We start from the raw sequence: 22189 nt of genomic DNA on the forward strand, positions 1-22189 counted from the left end.
TATGCTGAATCTTCCAGAATGTTCTTTTCAACAGTAAAGCTCACATTAACACAGAGTTCACACTCGGGCTCCGTGGAAGCACACAGCGTGTCCAGGTGACAGACACAGCAGCAGCCCTGCTCAGCACAGCTTTTACACCTCAGTTCTTAGCCACAGGTAGGAACAAGCCAGGTACCACTGCAGGAGCTCCACACCAGCAAATCCAAACCCTGTCTTTCCATGGGGCCGCTGATATTTATGGAAATGAAACATGTATTGGGCACCAGTTTTTCTTTCATTTCACACATGTAACTGATATATTTCTTACTGGAATTATCCCACAGTGATACCACCACAAGTCTAAGGAGAATCAGGCCTTTAAGCCCCAAGTATTATCAACATAAAATGTAAATCCTTTAAAAAGGATTTGAGGTGGCTTTTTATGAGAAAATGACAGTCAGGAAAATGTCTGACTGCCTCTGACACAAACAACAGGACGAGAGCTGAAGATTCATCTCTGTGAAGGAATCTGAGCCCCAAAGTGAAGCCAAACTCATCTGACAGCAGCTGCTCTCTCAATAGCAAACCATCCTCAGTGACTTCCCGGTTTTGGCAGCACAAAAGATCACTCTGGCACAAGCAGAGCCTCCCTCAGGAGGGGATCAAACGGCATCCTGAGTGTGTGCCCCTGTCTGGGGCAGCCCTGGAACCATCCGTGCCCCCAGTCTGGGGCAGCCCTGCCTCAGTCCGTGCCCCCAGTCTGGGGCAGCCCTGCCAATCCGTGCCAGCAGCAGCACTGCGCCCTGGCTCCAGCAGCAGCCACCAGCAGGGCTCTGCTGTCACTCTAAGTGGTGTCAGCACCGAGTTCAAAGGGATCTGCCAAACCAGAAACTGATCCTGCAGGAGGGAGCGCTTTTCCTCCCAGTGCCAGGCTCTGGCATGAGCCCTGCTGGCTCTGTGCCTGCCCAGGCAGCCACAGCCACCAGCAGCCCTGCAGCCCTGCCAGCTGAGCCCTGCAGCCTCCCTGCCCAGGTGAGCCCTGCAGGCACAGCCCCAGGTGAGCTCTGCAGGCACTGATGGGCTCAGGTGAGCTCTGCAGGCACAGCCCCAGGTGAGCTCTGCAGGCACAGCCCCAGGTGAGCTCTGCAGGCACTGATGGGCTCAGGTGAGCTCTGCAGGCACAGCCCCAGGTGAGCTCTGCAGGCACAGCCCCAGGTGAGCTCTGCAGCCACAGCCCCAGGTGAGCTCTGCAGGTACTGATGGGCTCAGGTGAGCTCTGCAGGCACTGATGGGCTCAGGTGAGCTCTGCAGGCACAGCCCCAGGTGAGCTCTGCAGGCACTGATGGGCTCAGGTGAGCTCTGCAGGCACAGCCCCAGGTGAGCTCTGCAGGCACTGATGGGCTCAGGTGAGCTCTGCAGGCACTGATGGGCTCAGGTGAGCTCTGCAGGCACCGATGGGCTCAGATGAGCTCTGCAGGCACAGCCCCAGGTGAGCTCTGCAGGCACTGATGGGCTCAGGTGAGCTCTGCAGGCACAGCCCCAGGTGAGCTCTGCAGGCACTGATGGGCTCAGGTGAGCTCTGCAGGCACAGCCCCAGGTGAGCTCTGCAGGCACTGATGGGCTCAGGTGAGCTCTGCAGGCACAGCCCCAGGTGAGCTCTGCAGGCACAGCCCCAGGTGAGCTCTGCAGGCACTGATGGGCTCAGGTGAGCTCTGCAGGCACAGCCCCAGGTGAGCTCTGCAGGCACAGCCCCAGGTGAGCTCTGCAGCCTGATGGGCACAGCAGAGCAGGCTCAGCCTGGGGAGATGAGCCCAGAGATGTGTCCAGGCTGTGCTCAGCTCTCCAGCCACCCCTCAGTACAAAAGCACAGCTTCCTCCAGGCAGTGAGAATCTGGGATCATCTATATGGAAATTATTATTAGCATCAAACATTCTTCAACACACACTGCAGTTACTGAGGTTAAAGATGCTCATAATTAAAAATGAATCCATTTACTACACAAAATCGACAGTATACATTTTCATGGGATTATTCTGTTTATCATCAGAGGTATGTGAACACCTTCACTCCAGCTGTCCGGGCCCTCTGACACCCAGTGAAGAGATGGGCACTTTCAGGAGTCATTTACATCCGCTCTAAGACAGGTACTAAAAGCAGAAAGCTTTCTTTCTCCATCTGATTTCTGCCAATTATTACTGCCTCAGCATTCCTCGTGGTCCCTGTGATGGGACTAACCTGCCCCTCTCTGGCCAGCCTAACTGCAAATGTGACTTCCCCCTTGCTTTTCTGATCCATTTAGAGCTCACCTGGATCCACACACCTGCACTCCACCAGGAATGTGCCTGGAGCTGCTGCTGCCCCGTGCCCTTCTCCAGGGCAGCTCTTTGAACAGAGGCAGGTTAAATAACTGCATTATCACAGGACCAGAATTAAGCCCAGGAAGTGAGAGTCAATTTACTCTGACTTTCCTGTTAAGTGATGTGAGGATCAGTTAAAGGATTTCCTCTGGCCTCCATCTGCACCTGGATCAGCAGAAGGGTGGAATTGCTGATATGCAGCTCACATCCATCTTCCTCTTTGATCCACCTAATGAAAGTGAGATTCATGGCCATTTCCTGCTTTCCATCTTTTAAGGAATGTGGTTTCTTTGAAGATTCCTTGAAGCTTGCAGTATTTTCCCTTGTAACTAAATTCTCTTTCTCCTGGGTATTTTACTTCTTTATCACTGCCAGTGTAAGTTGTCAGAACACATCTGTCCAAAGCATTCTGGACTGACTGAGCTCCACAAACTTAAATTCTGACTTCAAATGACAGAAAAACTTTTCCAGAAAACATTTTTTGCTTCCTCTCTCCCTGCACCACTCAAGAATCTTGCATTCCTAACTGCTGGTGCAAGCACATCTAAATGATGGCTTCAAGTATGCTAAAATGGATGAGAAGGTGTCTTCATCAAGGTAATGGACAGGGTCTGCTGGAGCCCAGTTTGGGCAGGCTCTGCTGAGCTGAGCCCAGCTGGGGCAGGCTCTGCTGAGCTGAGCCCAGTTTGGGACAGGCTCTGCTGAGCCGAGCCCAGTTTGGGCAGGCTCTGCTGAGCTGAGCCCAGCTGGGGCAGGCTCTGCTGAGCTGAGCCCAGTTTGGGCAGGCTCTGCTGAGCTGAGCCCAGTTTGGGACAGGCTCTGCTGAGCCGAGCCCAGTTTGGGACAGATCTGCTGAGCTGAGCCCAGTTTGGGACAGATCTGCTGAGCTGAGCCCAGTTTGGGCAGGCTCTGCTGAGCTGAGCCCAGTTTGGGACAGGCTCTGCTGAGCCGAGCCCAGTTTGGGACAGATCTGCTGAGCTGAGCCCAGTTTGGGCAGGCTCTGCTGAGCTGAGCCCAGTTTGGGACAGACTCTGCTGGGACAGATCTGCTGAGCTGAGCCCAGTTTGGGCAGGCTCTGCTGAGCTGAGCCCAGTTTGGGACAGGCTCTGCTGAGCCGAGCCCAGTTTGGGACAGATCTGCTGAGCTGAGCCCAGTTTGGGCAGGCTCTGCTGAGCTGAGCCCAGTTTGGGACAGGCTCTGCTGAGCCGAGCCCAGTTTGGGACAGATCTGCTGAGCTGAGCCCAGTTTGGGCAGGCTCTGCTGAGCTGAGCCCAGTTTGGGACAGACTCTGCTGGGACAGATCTGCTGAGCTGAGCCCAGTTTGGGCAGGCTCTGCTGAGCCGAGCCCAGCTGGGGCAGGCTCTGCTGAGCTGTCCTGTCCCAGGGATCTGCTCCCAGGCCCTGCTCTGCTCTCCCCTCAGGAGGAGGAGAGCACACCGGGCGATGGCAGAGGCTCTGCACAGCTGCCCTGGAGCTGCTTCCAGCCTGAAGGATGCTCTGAGTCCAGAGCCCCTCCTTCCCCCTGACCCCCCTCCCACAAAGCAGGCACGTCCCAGGGCAGGAGAGCTGTTAGCACAAATACTGGAGCTCGTCCTTCCAGCTGCAAACAAACAGCCCCACGCCAGCACATCTCCTGGAGGTCTCACACTGTGCTGGCAAGCTCAGAGGAGGCACTGGAGGAAGCTGAGGAGCTCCAGACGGGGAAGGTGGATGGTGGATGGTGCTGTGCTTGGTTTTGCACGGTGATTAGGCTCCCTGCCAGCCTGATTCCTTCCATGTTTTAACTTTCTGCAGCTGAGTGATTACATTAATAAACTTCCAGAGCAGACAGCATGCTAAATTCAAGCCACTGTTCATGGAGGAAGAGAATGGATGTCTTTAAATACAATTTCTCTTCTAAACCCTAGGAAAAAAAAAAAAAGGCAAACCCTGGCCTGATTTTCTCCAAAAGAACCCTTCCTTAGAAACTCCAGCAACCTGCTGATTCTCAGCAGGGTTTTTGGGACCAGGAGAATTCCCTCTCAGCTGAACAAAGAATTTTTTCTTTATTTCTAAGGTGGTTGCAGCAGATCTAACATTCCTCTCCATCACCCATCACAGGTCTGCAAAACTCAGATCCCAGTCATAACCTCCCCAGAAATTACAGTTTGGAGACCTCGAGGTCGAAGGCATTCACCTGAACTATCAGCTAAAGCTGAAGCTCAGCCAGGCAGGCGCTGTGCAAAAGGCACTGAGGAGGAGCAGCCTTGGCATTCCTGAACACTTCCCTCGCCTGGGCAATCTCAGCACTAGGTCTGTGCTGGAGTCAGCACCAGTGAGGAAATCAGACCTACCCTGTCACTTTGTCACTAACAGACAACACAGAAAAAGCTCTTTTAGTGTTTCATAACATAAGCTCCCCAAATTCCTGGTTTGTTCACACAGCCCTTTCTTCTGGCCTGCTCCAGTTCCAGCTCATCCTGAACACAAATCCTACACATACACAAAAAGCCAAGGCTTTAAGGTGTGTTTTGAGAATTCCACACTCTTTGTAAATGGTTTTAATTATTAAGGATGGAAGTAATGGGAGTTGTTCCTCACACCTCCCAGAGTGGGATATTGTGATATTTCCCCTGAAGTATTTACTTGCTGGTTTTATTGTTTGTGTAACAGTGGTCTATTATCTATCCAGCAATGATGGACAGTGATAGCTGAACATTCCTGTGGGACTTCATCCTAGAGCAGCTTTGATGGAGGTGTGAAAACCCAAAAGCATTTTCCACACGCTTGTACTGGATGGCAGCAGTGGGAACCATGCACATGAGGAGATTTACAGGGATCTGAGTAAGATACACTGCACCAACCCATCAGGAGAGGACCCCAATCCAGCCCTGAAGTTATTCCAATAAATTGGAAATTCTGCTAATAGGAATGCCAGGGACCTTTAAAGGCACTGCACTCACAGGCATGCATTATTCTGCCTGGCTATTGTCAGCAATTATACTTTAATGAACGTTGCAGAGAACAAACAATAAATAGTGCTACATGCCTCAGATCTGCATTTCTCTAACAGCCATGACTGCTATGGAAATTCTGTCCTCTTGGCAATTGTTACACACCACAAACAAAATCTCATTTTCACCCCAAGGCAATGTGGTGCCAAGGACAGTCCCTCTCTGCTTACTTGTGAGCTCAGTTTGCAAGGGGAGTAGTCCACAAATGACAAGCTTGTGAAAAAGCTAAATTGTGATGTATTGCTGAGGACAAAGCCAGAACCAAAGACAAGGAATACATAAATTAGTAAAACTCACCAGTGTTTAGCAAAGAGCCCTTCTGAACTCACATTTACCAAGTGATTTTAGGAGCAAGTCCAGACAGACAGCAGCAGAATCCTTTTACACACCTGGAAAATAATGGATGCTACCTTTTGATTCTTTGTTTTTCACTGCACCTTCTCACTGGGTGTTTTTTAAGGCTCTCCATCTCTCCCTTCCTCTCTCAGTGGCCTGGGAAATCCCACAGGACCTGGTGTGACTTCTGAGGAGCACCCAGAGCTGAAGTGGGCACCCCAGGCTGGCAGAACCCCGAAGAGAACACCAGGGCCAGCGGATCCTCTGCCCGGGCTCCTTTCCTTGACCTTCTTTCCAACAATAATTTCCAATTCCCCACAGCCAGTTCCATCCTGACGTTACAGTGCACAACCCAGCTGCACTAGGGAAAATTCCTGTTACTTAGTTACAGCAAATCAGAGTGAGAAAACATCCTCTCAACAGCAGCACGGGCCCTGGAACGCTGTTAAATGAAGGGACATGGAAAATCAGCAGCTCTGCCTGAACGTTCTGGCAGTTTTTAGGTGCCAGACTGAATGTGAGTCACGGGAAGCACAGTGGGGGGAGAGGGGAAGGCAGCACAGCTGACAGGGCTCGTGGGGTCCCAGCTCTGGGTCTCTCTGGGTCTGCACTGGAGGCACTTGAGGCACTCAACTCTTCTGTATGAATGTCTTTACATGCACTGCCTGTGATTTTATAGCTCTGTTTATCTGAGGATGAGGCACAGTTCATGCTGCTGTGCCCCATCGTTGGTGGCTCCTGGCCGAGCTGGAATCAGAGCATAGGCAGCTGTAAATCGGCTTTATGGGGTTTCCTAGGGCAGGTGGGTGCAGCCCATGTTTCTGTGTTTAAAAGGAAGCCTGCCCTTCGGGCAGCTGGTGCCACACCAGGGTGGCAGCTCTGGTGGCCCCAGTGAGCCTCAGCAGGTGAGCAGGAGCCCTCAGAGCACACAAACTGATTGTAGCCACCCTGATTCATGAGAGTAGTAATTCTCTTAAAGATTAATGCATTTGCAGACTCATTACTAGGAGTAGCACGTGGGCCAGTTAATTTACAATGAAACAAAAAATGTCTGGTTTTAGAAGATCAATACTTCCCCCTCCTCCTTTCTCATACAACATTTAATTAAGAGAAGCAATACAATGGAGAAATGTTAGAGCAGGTTCTGCAAACAACACCCATGGATTTCCCTTGACCCTCCTGAATGATGCTGGGCAAATCAACCTGCAAGACCCTGGAAATTTCTCACCAGCAATGACAGCAAACCATCATTCTGAAGTACTCAGTAAAGAGTTTTCCTACTGAAAAGTGCTATTGCAGACTGAGGGCTCCTCTAGACAAAATGTATTTTGATACAAGATTACAAACTTGTAAGTCTGACATACTTTTAAAAAAACCCCAAAATTTCATCCAGCTCCTCCTCATTTCTAATCACAGCTTTCACTCAGGACCACAGGAGCTCACTGGCACTGAGCCTTGGCAGCAGGTACAGAAAGTGAAGCCAACGATCTCCTGTGGTTTATCAGAGAGACAGTCAGAGCCACAGACAGACAGAACTCACAGACAGCACTCAGACAAGGCCGTGCCCTGGCCAGGAAAGCAAAAGGTGATTTGTTTGCCCAGGGCCCAGGCTGCTCCATCCATGGAGTGCTTACACTGCACTGGAGAGTGGATAAAGATGGATAAGGGTGTCTAAGGGTGTCTAAGGGTGTCTAAAGATGTCTAAGGGTGTATTAAGGATGTATAAAGATATGTAAGTATGTATAAGGGTGTACAAGGGTGTATAAAGATGTATAAGGGCGCATAAATACGTATAAGGATGTATAAGGGTGTATTAAGGAAGTATAAAGATGTGTAAGGGTATATAAGGGCGTACAAGGGTGTACAAGGGTGTTTGAGGAGTGTGGAACTGTGTGGGAAGTGTGAGCAGAGATGGTTCTGGCCTGGAGGAAGGAGGAAGAGCTCTTACTCTGGGAGTGGGCAGCTGCTGCCATTTACAAAACGCTCCCTTAGCAAAGCAGAGCCTAATGAATTACCAGGCATTAAAAATTGATTGTCCCCACACAGCATTTTGGGAGCCTGTATTGATTCACGTTTTCATTCTGCAGAAAGCACCAGGGCCCAGCTGGGATCTGTGGGAGGAGAAGGGCTGGGGGGACACGCTGAGGGGCTCCTGGGCTCGCTCTGTGCTCATCAGAGCTGGGATGAGCAAAGCTCCCAGCAGAGCAGAGGGGCTCCTGGCGTGCTGCATTTAACATGGACTGCATCCTTACCTGTTTGAAGCCAGCCCTGGCTGCTGTGCCCTGCAGGGACTCACTCAGAGTGTCCCTGCCAGGGAACACGCCTGGCCTGACACGGGGCACAGATCCTGTGCCACAGCAAACCAGCCACAGCATTTCTGCAGCCATCCCTCATAAAAAACCTGATCAGGCTGCTGCCTTCAGACAGAGCCTTCTGCCAGGCCCAGAATGACACAAGCACATTTCCCCAACTACTTAAAGGTTATGTAATAGAGATCTGCAGAGCATTAGCAGCCACATGACACGTCCCACTAAGATTCCAAACTGCCACCTACAAAACTTAATTAGCAAGCAGTAAACAAGGGAGAGGGGAAGAAACACACCCCTGGAGCTGGCAGGGAATATTACTAAGGTTCTAAACATCAGGACTGGGGACAGGGAGGGGGAGAACAGAAAGCCAGACTTGGCCAGGAGGGGGAACTGAGTGCCACAGAGGAGGGAAATGCAGAGCACTGGCCAGAGCAGCCCTGCAGTGCTGCTTGCAGTGACAGCTGAGAGCTTCTTGCCCTGAATTCTGAGAACCAGCAGCTCCCTAACCCTAACCCCAACCCTAACCCTAAACCATACCCCAATCCCAACCCTAACCCTAAACCATACCCCAACCAAACCCCAACCCTAACTCAAACCCTAACCCCAACCCCAACCCAGCCCTGACCCAGCTGCACCCCTCCCCAGGCAGTGCCCAGCCATGCCCAGGGGCTCTGAGCTGTGCCCTGGCACTCATCTGCACAGTCCTGCCTGGTTAACACCAGACAACACTCCCAGTGACAGGGGCAGGGCTCCCACTGCACTTCCCACACCAAAGGCACCACGGTATTCCATACAGGAATATGGAATACAGGAACACAACAGAGCATCTTCCAGCTCTGTAAGGAGGAGGTACAGAAATACTCAGCAGGAGCTGAAAAGATGAAGTACCAGAATAAATTCCCTGTTCTGGAGGAATTTAGCCCTGATGTAGGATTTTTCTAAGCCAACCCCAAACAAGTTAACCTGCCTCAAGAAAGGCTTATTTTCCTTTCTAAGCTGGCAAGAGGGGGTATAACTGTAATTTCTCCCATCACACATCCAGTGTAAGAACTTGATGAGGCTGTCTGTAAAAGTGATTTCTGCTCCTCAGTGACAGACAATAAATCAGTGTGGCTCTGGGGGAGGAGGAGCATGGAGGGGAAGGGGTGCATGTGATGGCTGCCCAGCAGCCCACCCTGTTCACACAAACCTCCAGGCACAGGGGCTGGCTGCAGGATGCTCTCCAAAGGAAAACTGGAAAAGGGGCTCTAAATGTCATGAGATGAGAGCAGGGAGGAGAATCTGTGCCATGCTGTTATTTCTCAGTGCCTTCCTCTTGTTCACAGGAACACCCTGCACTGCTGCTGATCAGCCAGCACTGGGCACAGCAATGCCTGCTGCTCTAGGAACCAAGCCTGTGTGCAGCAGGAAACAGAAAACTTTATGACAATTATGTATTTTTTAAAAAGCAAAAATTAAGCCTCCTGTGCCATTCCCTCTGTCCTGACACTTGCTCTGTCAATGTTTCTACCAAATCACTGCCACCAGCAGGGGAATGAGGTTCTTCACTCCAACCTGGACAAACCCACCAGCAAAACAGAGAATCCGCTAATCAAATGTTGTTCCAGAAACCCCAGAGCAAATTCAAATTCTTCTGGCACTCAGCAATATTCTTCTATAGATCAACAACACACAATGCAGGCTGTCAAGTGATTTATAAGTAGCATCTAGAAGCCTCTGTTGGGATTCAGCATCCTGATGGAGAAAACAGTATTTGGTCTGAAAATCTCATTTCCTACGCAGATAAAATAAATAGAATGTAGTGGAAAGAGTTCATTATTATTCCCATTTACAGAAGGAGAACAGAGCCCAGGAGATGCTAAATGCTCTGCTCAGGGCCATTCACAGAACCTGTGGCAGAGCTGGAAGCCCCACTCTGATTTCCTGAGCCAAGGTGTGGAGCCACGAGCCCTTGGAGCTCTCTCATGTCCTCAGCAGATCCCAGCCACGGGTGGCTCTGCAGTGCCCACTGGCTTTGCAATGGCTCTGCAATGGCTTTTCAGTCCCCAGTGGCCCTGCAGGACCATCACAGGGTGAACACAGCCCACACCTCACTCACCAGGGCGGGTGCAGTGAGCAGGGAGCCCTCGGTGCCACCCAAGCTGCAGCCCCAGCTGCTCCAGGGCCAGGGCACCCCTTCCCCTGCCCAGAGCCCCTGGCAGCCTGGCAGGAGCCCTTCCCCAGCTCTGAGCACAAACTGGGTCCTGGCACCCTGCTTGGGAGAAGCTGCATTTCCCCAGCGCTGTGGCTGCACTCCAGTTCTATTTTTATTCCTGATACTGGGATATATTTTTCAATTCTAACAGCTAGTGCTGTTGTAACAGAGGAAATGCTGCTGTCAGCAGCACTCTGTGACAATCCTCATCTGGGCTGGACAGGCATCTTGCACAGAACAGCAGCAGTCACAGTAATCACCAGTGGCACCACGTGCTGTCCAGAAAATCTACACAGATTTCAGTTCCTAGGTCCTGTGCACAGAGAGACTGTCCAACACCAGAGAGGAACTGTATCTGTACAGCTTGACATTCTGTCAGAACAGGATATACAGGCTGTGAAAGGGGGAAACAAAGGATTCACACAAAACTCCAGTTTAGTCAGAACCTTTCACTGAATAATAACCCAAAAATAAGTCCCAGGAAAAAAGTCGTGACTAACAGACACTCAGCTGCTGTGACATATTTCATAGCAGTGATGAGGGCCTGAAACAGTTTCGGTGAAATGACAAACAGCCTTGACTGTCAAACATGAATATTGAAAGGACAGGACACGACCAACGAGCTTCTCACCACAGAGCCAAGTCAGCGTGATTTTGGGGATTTAATTTTGGTCTGTGGTGGGGCACTGAGCAAAAGGAAACCCCTTAACACCCGAGGATGTGAATTATCCAGGGAGCACAGGCCTCTCCTGTCCCTTGTGGCAGCCCAGAAAGGTTCAGAGTTTTGTAACCAGAAGGCTGTGCTGCTGGTATGTTGATGTAAGGCTCAGTATGACACAGCTGTCCAAAGGGCAGTGCTCACACACACACCTAGCACGGATCTAACCAGAGACACATCTGTACAGATGTGCAGATGCAGAAGCACATCCACAGCTGGTACAGGCATGGGACTGCTCACATCCATAGAGAGATGCTTCAGGTTCCTGAGCTTGCAGCTGCCAGGTAACTGCAGCAGCTCTTCAGCCCATTTTCATGCAGAAATCTGTGGCACTGCCCTGCCCCATGTTTTGTTCCACCTCACTTTTCCTACTCCTAAAAGCCACGTGCTGTTTTAGAGCTGTAGCTTGGTTTTAATTCTAGAAACTTCAACAGGCTGCCTGTCTCACAAAGGTGCCCCAGGTAGAGACAAATCCATCAAGCTGGATGTGCTGGCAGAGCCCCCTGTTCTGCCTCTAGCACGCAGTCATGCTGTATTTCAGCAGGCTGGAACCCATTCAGGGATGGAAGCAGGGAAAATCAGGGCTGCTCTCCAGCCTGCAGACAGCACGGCCACTTCACTGGCTCCATTCAGAGTCGGTCTTTCCCCTTTTCAAAAGAAAACAGTCTGCACAAAGCACTGACCAGGACCATCAGATCAGAAAGGAACAACAAAGAGGCACCTAAAAAAACCCCAAGCTCCTTTAAGGCACTAGAAGTAGCACAGATGTGCTTCAAAGGCTGTCTGCAGTGGTGAGTGCTGGCTGACATCTGTAATATTTGATCTGAATTGCCTTCTTCATTTGTCAGCTGGGCAGACTGGAAAGCCCTGCTCTAATAAAAATGTAACACCTCCCGATCAAAAACGCCAAAATACAAAGTGACCACAGCAACTTTCCCATCAGTGCCACATGCTGCTATTTTTTACCATATTGCCTTCACGGGGATGCTGTACCTTCCCCTCTGCTGCTTGGTCTGTGTTTCAGTATTTCATCTGTTTTCTCAAGGCAGCTCTTCTATCTTGCCAAGCAGTAGTATTTTTATTTGGATTATAGCATTCCTGGTATTCTTCCCCTGTCACAGAATACTGGCTGCAATTCCTAATGTTACAACCAGTGGCTTTGAATTTAGCTATTTCTATAAAATATATCCAATCCCCTAGGAAGCAGACTCTGCATTTACCAGATGCAGTGTCAAGGCTCACTAATAAGTTATTCTGCTGAGTTATTTTATACACAAACCCTGCATCACTACCTGCACTGGACAAAACAGCCCAGGCAGTGTTTTACCACTAAAAAAAACAGGCAGCAGCAGCTTAAAAAAAAGAAGAACCAAAGGTTTAACGTGGCCTGGGATTCTCCTCGGCCACAGCTGCACTAAGCCCGGGTACAGCTGTAATGTCGACCATCACATCATCGCTCAGGGAAAGACACACCCCCGTGCCCAGCGCCTCAGCAAGGGCCAGCGTGGGAGAGAGGTGGGTGAAAACCCCGCAGTGCCCCCGGACCGGGAGCACAGCACTGTAATTCACTGTATTCGCGGGAACGGGCAACAGTAAATGGTGGTGTTCTGTTCTACGTGCTCGGCCGCAGAGCAGACACCCCCAGCCCTGCGTTTGTCTCTGTCTGTCTGCAGATCTCGCTCTGTGGAGCAAGGATGAGCTGTTTTCTTGCACTGGTCTGGCCTGGCCGTGGACGCCAGACAGGCGGCACGTACCGGCTGTGTGAGCCGGGGTGGCTTTGCCATGACAGCACAATCCCCGTCCGAAAGCAAACACGCCCCAGGAGCGCGCCCTGCCCGGGCTGGGGCAGCCAGCTCTGCCCGCAGAGCCCAGCTCGAGCACACACGGCTGCCATTCCACCGGGAACCCTCGAAGCGACTGGGAAATGACATCAGATTAAACATCAGCCGCAGGCAGGATGGAATAATCTAGCAAGAGTTTAATCCCTTTACCTAGCGCTCCTGCACGATGCACATTTTATCATTCACAGCAGCACCTAGGAGGGAAGATGCAGTGAAGGGCATCGCCAGATTGCTGCAGAATAATAAAGTTTGCCTGCCTGCGATAAGAGTTACCCGTGCCGGAAGGGGACTGTCCCCCCGCACACGCATCCGCGTCCCTGTCCCCATCCCCATCCCCATCCCATCCCTCCCATCCCCATCCCATCCCCATCCCATCCCATCCCCATCCCCATCCCTCCCATCTCCATCCCATCCCCATCCCCATCCCACCCCCGCGGGCCCCGCAGCGGCCCCGGCTGTTCCCAGCAGCGATCTCCCGTACCTGCGCTCAGGCGGGGCCGGGGGCGAGCGGCTCCTGCGGGAGCGGAGCGGGGCCCCGGCAGCTCCGGTGCCAGCAGCAGCAGCAGCAGCAGCTCCGGTGTCGGAGCGGAGCGGGGCGGCGGCAGCCGCAGCTCCGGTGTCAGCAGCAGCTCCAAGGCCGGCAGCAGCAGCTCCCGGTGTCAGCAGCCGCAGCTCCCGATGTCGGAGCGGGGCCGGCAGCAGCCGCAGCTCCCGGTGTCGGAGCGGGGCCGGCAGCAGCCGCAGCTCCAGGGCCGGGAGCAGCTCCGGTGTCGGAGCGCTCGGGGCCGGCTGCAGCCGCAGCTCCGGTGTCAGCAGCAGCTCCGATGTCGGAGCGGAGCGGGGCCGGCAGCAAGCTCCGGTGTCAGCAGCAGTTCCCGGTCTCAGCAGCAGCAGCTCCCGGTGTCACAGCCGCTCCGGGCCGGCAGCAGCTCGGTGTCAGCCGCAGCTCCCGGTGTCAGCCGCAGTTCCCGGGGCCGGCAGCTCCCGGTGTCACAATCGCAGTTCCCGGTCTCAGCAGCCGCAGCTCCCGGTGTCAGCAGCAGCAGCTCGGTGTCAGCAGCAGCTCCCGGTGCCAGCCGCAGCTCCCGGTGCCAGCCGCAGTTCCCGGGCCGGCAGCAGCTCGCTGTCAGCCGCAGTTCCCGGGCCGGCAGCAGCTCGCTGTCAGCCGCAGTTCCCGGGCCGGCAGCAGCTCGCTGTCAGCCGCAGTTCCCGGGCCGGCAGCCGCAGCCGCGGCGGCGCTCGGAGCCGCCTCACGGCCTGTGGCCGCGCGGGCAGGCGCGGAGCGGAGCCGAGCGAGCGCGGCGGTGCGCGGCCGCCCCCGAGCCTGTGAGGCGCTCGCAGCGCCAAGATGGCTCTGCCGGGGCCGGGCCGGGCTGCGCTACGGCGGGAGCGGCCGCGGGCCCCGCTCCGGCCTGCGGGCCCCGGCCGCCGCCCGGGACATGCCAGCCGCCCTCCCGGGGCCCGCAGCGGCGCCGCTGCCGACGGGAAGGAGGCGGATTAGCCGCAGCATGCCCGCCGCTCGCTGCCCGGCGGGCGGGGGCACGGCGTGCCCGCGGAGCCGCCGAGGGCAGCGGCAGCTCCCTCACACGGGGAGCCGCTCTGAGGGGACACACGGACACATGTTCAGTAAATCAGATTTTAGGAGCCCAGGCTCAGCTCGCTTTCTCGTTGTTTTGTGCTGCTGGTTTCTCCTGAGCAGAGGTGATCCGAGTGACACAATGTGATCACTTTGGGAGCGCATTCACTACAACGCAACTGGATTCCCCGGGCTGATGAAGGTTAAATCATCAAGAAAACATCTGAACTGTATTGAGTGGTATTTCTGTATTTTCCTTTTAGTGTTTTACAGAGGAAGTAAATATTGCACTCTCAAGGCAATGTTTTATTGAATTCTGCTAAAATATCTAGAGAAATACATCCCTCAATTCAGTGCTGTCTTTCCCACAGTTCCTTTTCAGACACCAGCCTTCCTCCCCTGGTTTCACCCACAGACATGATGAGGAGGAGCAGGAGAATTTTGCAATGTTTGGCATTAACAGGAGAAGGCAGGTTCCCGCTCAAGCCCGATGGCTCTCTCTGGAGCTGGAGGGCAGGGGAGCACCCTGCTCTGCAGGAGTGCACACCTGATGCTCCTCTGGAAGCACTTGGGAGCACGCAGGGAATCTCAGGTGATGTCTCTCTCAAGCTTTGTGCCAGCTGCATTTCCAGCTCCAGTGTGAGCCCTGACGGTCCCTGAGCAGCGGAGCAATCCCTCCCAGCTGGCCTGCCCTGGTTTCTGGGGCAGCAGCTCCCCACAGCCCCGCTCCCACTCCCATGGACCAGGTTTCTCCTCAGAGCTTTGGGGCTGAGCCGTGGCCCCAGTGTGACCTGCAGCAGGGCTGCTGCTGCTGGCAGTCCTGAGTGAATCCCTCCCGAGTGAAACATGCAGAGCCCAGGCCGAGCCCAGTGCCGGCCCTGCAGGAAGAGCAGGTGAGGTCTGTGCTTTCTGCCCTGGACATCTGCACTGGCACCACCCAGGAAGACCAGAATTTTCTGAGTGAGAAGCCCAAAATCTAAAAACAAGGTCCCCAAGACCCCTGTGTCACAAATCTCAGCCCCAATGACCTTCCTGGCGATCGCTCATGGCTGCAGCAGGAGCAGCAAAGCTCTGGCATTTTCTGAGGGAAAAGCTGCTCCTAGCCAGGTTCCTGTGCTCATTCCCAGATTAGATTATGGCTCTGATCATCAGGCAAGGCACTCCTGCTTTTATAACCACTTTGTGCCATAAATGGCTTTTTCTTCTCTCTTTTTTTTTTTTAAGTCTAATTTTGGCTAGTCAGATTTTTCCCCTCGGTTGAGCCACATGGAATCTTCAAACTGAAATGTTCCTGCTGTAGATATCAGCTCAGCCCAGCTCAGCCCTGCAGCCCGGGACGTTGGCTGTGCCAGAATATTCCAGCAATTCTGGAGAACTGCCTTGCCCAGCCGGGGCTGGAGGAAGGTGGCTGTTCCTCCGTGTGCATTTCTGCAAACAAAACAAAACAAAACAAAACCTTACGAGGCCGCCTGTTCCTTGACATTCTGTCAGATCTCTGTAAATCGTGTTACTGACGTGGTACAAAGCCTGTCAGATCTCTAAATTGTGTTACTGACCTGTTCCACTGAGCCAGGCCAGCTCTGCTCCTTCCTTGTCATGGGGGGTTCAAACATCAATGTCTGTGCAGGGGCTGTGGGGACACACAGGGATAAAATATCTAAATTGTCATAAACTTTCTGAGCCTTCTTTTAGAAATATGCAAAATTACATGAGTAAACGCGATTAAGTCACTGTGAAAGTAAAATAGCAAGTAGTTTTTTAAACTACCAGTACAGACTCACTGCTAGGAGGGTTTTAAAACATATTCTTTATCTCAGGAACATGTTTAGCAATTTGAGTCATGAAAATTTGACATATGCAACTTGTTATGCCACAGCAGACGAGAACTGACATTTTACTGGAACTGTTAGATGTTAGGATTTATTATCATAAACATTTTATTATTATTTTGGTCGTTTGTGTGGCCAAATACCAGCATTAAGTGTATCGCTTGATAATCATTTGTCCTGGCTGTAGTTGTGCTGTTGATGGGCTACTGGCATGTGAGAATATACATAAATATATAACAGTTCTGCTGAGAGAAGAAAGGGAGATAGAGCTCTGTGTGCCATGGAATCCCCAGGATAACAACCCCCAAAAATGACCCTCCCTTCTGACAGGCACTCCTTGGAGAAGGAGGGAGAACAAAACAGGCTCTGTGAAATCCCACTGTGACACTTTTCCCAGGCTGTGATGCATGTCGTGTGCTTCCCAGTCCTCCTGAATTGCATGAAACCATGATTTAAAATCTGTCCTGAGAGCTGGACAGCCAGTGTGTGAGCAGCCAGTCCTGCAGGGTGTTGTTCCAGCACACCAGAGGTGATGAGCCCTCCCAGCTCCATTTGGGACTGAAAAGCCACTGAAGGAGCTCACCTGTGCTCAGGGATGGAGCAGAGCTGTGTCTGAGCTCACCTGTGCTCAGGGATGGAGCAGAGCTGTGTCTGAGCTCACCTGTGCTCAGGGATGGAGCAGAGCTGTGGGAGCTCACCTGTGCTCAGGGATGGAGCAGAGCTGTGTCTGAGCTCACCTGTGCTCAGGGATGGAGCAGAGCTGTGTCTGAGCTCACCTGTGCTCAGGGATAGAAAAGAGCTGTGGGAGCTCACCTGTGCTCAGGGATGGAGCAGAGCTGTGTCTGAGCTCACCTGTGCTCAGGGATGGAGCAGAGCTGTGTCTGAGCTCACCTGTGCTCACAGTGCCTGTTTGCTTTGCAGGCAGTTCTGGTGGTGCTGTTTCTGATGGCAGCAGTGTCACTGGATGACAGCCTCAGTGAGGATGAAGGGTGGCAGCCTGGTAAGGAGAAAACACATTTTCCGTGTCATTCTTGCTAAAGCTTTGTCTGAGGGGAAGAATTTAATTCAAATTCTTTCAAAAACCATCTCCCAAGTGCTTTATTTGGAAGTTTTCTTCCTGAGACATTTCATTGCAGCTGTAGTGAACAGGAGCGAGCCTTGCCGATGGGAGCCGGGCCAGGAGCGGGGACGGCACAAACAGAGGAAGCTCACTCGGTTCTTTTCCTTCCCTTCGCTCCCCTTCCCCCGCGGGCCCCGGCCGGCCTCGCTCCGTGCCTCCGGGGACACCGGCAGGGACTTGCCGCTGGATGGCGACCGAGCGCTGCCGTGCCGAACCCATCCGTGCCGAACCCATCCGTGCCGAACCCATCCGTGCCGAACCCATCCGTGCCGGGCCGGGCCGAGCCGTGCCGGGCCGGGCCGAGCCGTGCCGAACCCATCCGTGCCGCGCCGGGCCGAGCCGTGCCGTGCCGGGCCGGGCCGTGCCGAACCCATCCGTGCCGGGCCGGGCCGAGCCGTGCCGGGCCGAGCCGTGCCGGGCCGAGCCGTGCCGAACCCATCCGTGCCGAACCCATCCGTGCCGCGCCGGGCCGAGCCGTGCCGTGCCGGGCCGGGCCGTGCCGAACCCATCCGTGCCGCGCCGGGCCGAGCCGTGCCGGGCCGAGCCGTGCCGAACCCATCCGTGCCGAACCCATCCGTGCCGCGCCGGGCCGAGCCGTGCCGAGCCGTGCCGAACCCATCCGTGCCGCGCCGGGCCGAGCCGATCTGTGCCGGGCCGGGCCGTGCCGAACCCATCCGTGCCGCGCCGGGCCGAGCCGTGCCGAGCCGTGCCGAACCCATCCGTGCCGCGCCGGGCCGAGCCGATCTGTGCCGGGCCGGGCCGTGCCGAACCCATCCGTGCCGCGCCGGGCCGAGCCGATCTGTGCCGGGCCGGGCCATGCCGAGCTCGCAGCCCGTTCGGAACCGATCCGTGCCGGGAGAGCCGTGTCGAACCTATCCGTGCTGAGCCTTCAGCCCGTTCGGGACCCAGCCGTGCCAAACCGATCCGTGCCAGACCGATCCGTGCCTGCGCTGGGCCAGCGGGCCCATCCGGGCCACCCGTGCTGGGATGTTCTGTGTGCCCCAGCCCGGCTCAGCCCAGCTCGGCCCGGCCCAGGGAGGGGTCCCTGCGGTGCCCCGGTTACTGCTGTGCCAGCTGCCCCACCTCACCCTGACTCGGCAATATCAAAGCAAGAAAGCCTCCACATTCCCAGTGCTGGAATCCTCTGCCCCAGGCAGGGTTCGGGCAGATCCCCCATTCCCAGTGCTGGAATCCTCTGCCCCAGGCAGGATTCGGGCAGATCCCCCATTCCCAGTGCTGGAATCCTCTGCCCAGGCAGGATTCGGGCAGATCCCCCATTCCCAGTGACAGACACCTCTGCCCAGGCAGGGTTCGGGCAGATCCCCCATTCCCAGTGCTGGAATCCTGTGCCCCAGGCAGGGTTCGGGCAGATCCCCAGGAAGCGCTCCCGGCCCAGCTCCGTCAGCCCCGCTCTGTGCGGTGGAGCAGCTGACTGTGCTGTGAATGCAGTCAGGAGAGCAGAGCCAGCCTCAGGTGTGTTGTACCTGCTAAATCTGCACACGAATTTTAACTGCCGAGGTTCTTCTATTAGGCATTAAGCTGTTGAGTAAATGATGCAGTAAAACCCTGAGAGCTGCCAAACACTTAAGTGTTTATTGATTTTTTTTTAAAGCATTTTTTATCGCGTTTGTATCCACCGAAGGGAGAAGCCCTGGAAGCTCTGGAGAGTGGATCCATTGGTGAGCAGGGAGGATGAGCCACAGCTAACACCGGGTGCAGCTGAGGCACCCCCGTGCCCTGGAAAAGCAGTTTCTCTGCAGGCAGGTGGGGCTGTGCTCCATGCCCGGGGCATCCCGGGCTTGTCCCCACTGCTGCCTCCTGTGCCAGCCCCAGGCTCCAGGGGTTTGGAAAGAAGGGATCCCCCTCTCACACATGCAGACAGACATTCCAGAGTCATCACAAAAGGCATTTCACATCAGCTTCTTTTTTTTGTTGTTGTTGTTGGGGGATCACTTGAAATTGGCCAATATTTTAAATTAGGTGTCTTACAATACAAGCAGTAAATAACTCCCATTAGAAGAGTAAAAAAGAAAAGTCATAATGGGATAGTCCTGTTACTGGTTAACATGCACAGCACGACTCTTAAAACTGCCCCAGGATGCTGAGCAGGGCTGGTGTCCCTCTCCTGGCCTGGGGACACTGGGCAGGGCTGTCCCTCTCTCCTGGGCTCAGGGACACTGCCAGGGCTGTCCCTCTGTCCTGGGTTCAGGGACACTGCCAGGGCTGTCCCTCTCTGCTGCCCCAGGATGCCCCTGCCCCTCACTCTGTGCTGGCTGCAGGCTCTGGCAGAGCAGCTGCTCTTTCCCTTTACATAACATTCCATCTTGTGTAACCAGGACCTCTCCCACAGGGCAAACAGAGAGTGAGATCTCTTTTTCCAAGCACCACCACCCTCATTTCCATTTTTCTCTCTGGTGAGTCAGGCTGGCTCTGTTTGGCCAGCAGGATGGGTTCAGTCCCATCTGAGTGGGGATCTCACATCTGAGGAAGGTGATCCTTGCAGTGCCAAGCAAGAAGGTCTTTTTGGAAAAGGAGTTTGGAGTTTGTTCTTTTCCCTGTCAGATCTCAGAATTACCCAGTTACTGATCATTTACAGCAGTTCAGTTCAGCTTTTTTTTTGCTGCTGTGCATTGCTGCCCTGTGCTGTGGCACTGTGGGTGCCAGGGTGTGAAGCAGAACTTCTCAGGCCACAGCACATGGTCATGAAACAGCTCCTCTTTAAGCACAGAAAATATTTTTAATGCAATTAAAATAATGCCACATTCACTTTTCTAGTATAAATGGTAGGGAAGTCATCAAGGGCACTTATTTATATCTGAGTAGGATGAAAAGAATGCTCAGTGGAAACCCAAGAAAAGCTCCTGGCCCACAGGTCTGAGTCACTGCTCAGCACGTGCTTGCCTTAGCAATGAACCAGCTCTGAGGAGGCAAAACATAGAAAGCAGATATGGAATGTAAACCCAGCTCTAGTGTGGGTTTGTGAGCCCAGTTGGATTGCAGGGCAACTGAGACTTTGCCTTTATTTTCTTCAATCTCACCTGAAGTTTATAGTAATTTCTGTTGTTTTAGGGATTAAAAACATAAATATATTGGCTGTGATTAAAAATACATGTCAACACTCGCTGCATTTCATTGTCCTGCGAGTTCATGTTTTGTTTCTAAGACAGCTTTGTTCCATGGTTTTATTTGCCTGATATTGGAAGGAAAACCATGCCCAAAAACCCATTAGGGAGAGCTGCCTCAGTGGGAACTGTGACCATACCTGTCTATAAACACTTTCACAGTCTGGGAGCCCCAGTGTGCCCAGCTGCCAGCCCTGGGCAGAGCTGTGCCAGGCTGTCCTGCAGACAGGGCTGGCTGGAGCAGGGCAGGATTCCTGACCCCCAGAGTCCCCCCAGCTCTCCATGGCACACCCCAGTGCCCTTCTCTCCCCCTTCTGCTGGGCACTCTGAAAACCCCGGGCAAACTTGCTGTGGTTCCTGGTCCTGAACCTGATTTTAGGTGAACTTTTTTTGAATCCTGCCACCAGTGGCTATTGAGGCACTGTGTGAAGAGGTGGTGAGAAATAGCTCTGCACTGTAGGAGTAGTCTAAATGCACCCTTCCACACATGCAAATGGCTTTATTTAAAGTCAGTGTGGCATTGGTGGGCAGCTCAGGAGGCAGGGACTGGTGTTCTGTGTGGGGGCATGGAAAGGAGCTGTAATTATTTCTAACAGTGGATGTTCGGAATGCTGGCACTGGGACAGGAACATCAGTCCCCCACAAATGGTGATGCCAGCTGTGGGAATATAAAAACAGGCCAGGCAACCCCATGGGAAAGCCAGGAGAGAGACACAGACCCTGAACTAAATCCTTACTGTGGAGTGTTTGTTGTGGGGATAAACATCTTCCTGCTTTCCAAAAGCTGCATCTCAGCCCAGCCCAGATCCCCAGGACACCCAGAGTGACCACAGAAGGGTGCTAGGTGACACAATTTCAATGTTCTCCAAACACACAGGGGTGGGCAGGGGGCAGCCTCCCCTGCAGCATCCCTTGGGGCCAGGGGAGATCGCTGGGGGAGCTGGTTTGGCCCTAAATACAGCCAGCTCTGGGGCACGAGCTGGCACCCTCTGAGGTGTCCCTTGCTGATTCCTGACCATCCTCAGTCCCTTCTGACCATCCTCAGTCCCTTCTGACCATCCTCACTGCCCTTTCCTGCTGCAGGAACAGCTCACACTGATTCCTGACCATCCTCATCTCCCTGCTGCAGGAAGGAGCCCACAGGAGCCTCTCCCCTGGCAGCCTCGGGCACTGCTAACCATGTGCTTAAGGAGAATTGTTTATTTCAGCAGCCCCTTCACAGCTGCAGTGGAATGTTTATTAGCTACTGAAATGTTAATGATGCTCTGAATTTCCCCTACACAAATGAGCTCTTTTTAAAAACCTCACATTTGAAACATCCCCATCATGGCTCCCAAAATGAAAATAAACTGCAAGTCAAGCTCCAGCTGCAGTGAGAGGAATGCTGACAGAACATCAGTGGAGCAATGAATGGGTGGAAATATTCCAGTGGTGCCTCTGCAGGAACAAAGCCAGAGCAGCCTTGAGCAGGTGCATTTCACCCTTCATTTCTCCTGTCCCCACCACACTGCAGAACCCTGAGCCCAAAAGCCCCTGCTCCAGCCCAGGTGATCTTCATGTGACAAAAGTGCCCAGAAGAGGGCCCAGATCTGAGCTTTCCACACAGCACAAAAATGTGACGTTTTCCTAAACAAAAAATGTGCAAAGTAAACATAGAGAAAATTGTATGGCAACACCCTGAATTATTGAACGGCCAGCTATGCAGAACAAACACTATTAAAGGGTCTCATTATCTTCTAAATAATCATTGTAAATAATGCTTTAGATAATTACTTCATTAGTTCTCAAAACACTGGCTTTTATTCTCCTCTGAG

General features: G+C 53.4%; 1 protein-coding gene across 9 annotated transcripts in view; it reads right to left on the bottom strand.

Moving 5' to 3' along the window:
- Nucleotides 1-13353, bottom strand: part of RIMBP2 (RIMS binding protein 2) — an 80830-nt gene extending 67477 nt beyond the window's left edge. For 8 of the 9 annotated variants that reach the window (XR_010348857.1, XR_010348856.1, XM_064392998.1 and 5 more), the window contains exon 1: nt 13210-13353. The gene's annotated coding sequence lies outside the window, so the exon portion shown is untranslated. The remainder of the gene's footprint in view (nt 1-13209) is intronic. The other variant, XM_064392996.1, reaches the window with a different exon arrangement.
- Between the last annotated feature and the right edge of the window lie 8836 nt (nt 13354-22189).

This window comes from Passer domesticus, chromosome 17 (assembly GCF_036417665.1).
Source record: "Passer domesticus isolate bPasDom1 chromosome 17, bPasDom1.hap1, whole genome shotgun sequence".
NCBI lineage: Eukaryota > Metazoa > Chordata > Aves > Passeriformes > Passeridae > Passer > Passer domesticus.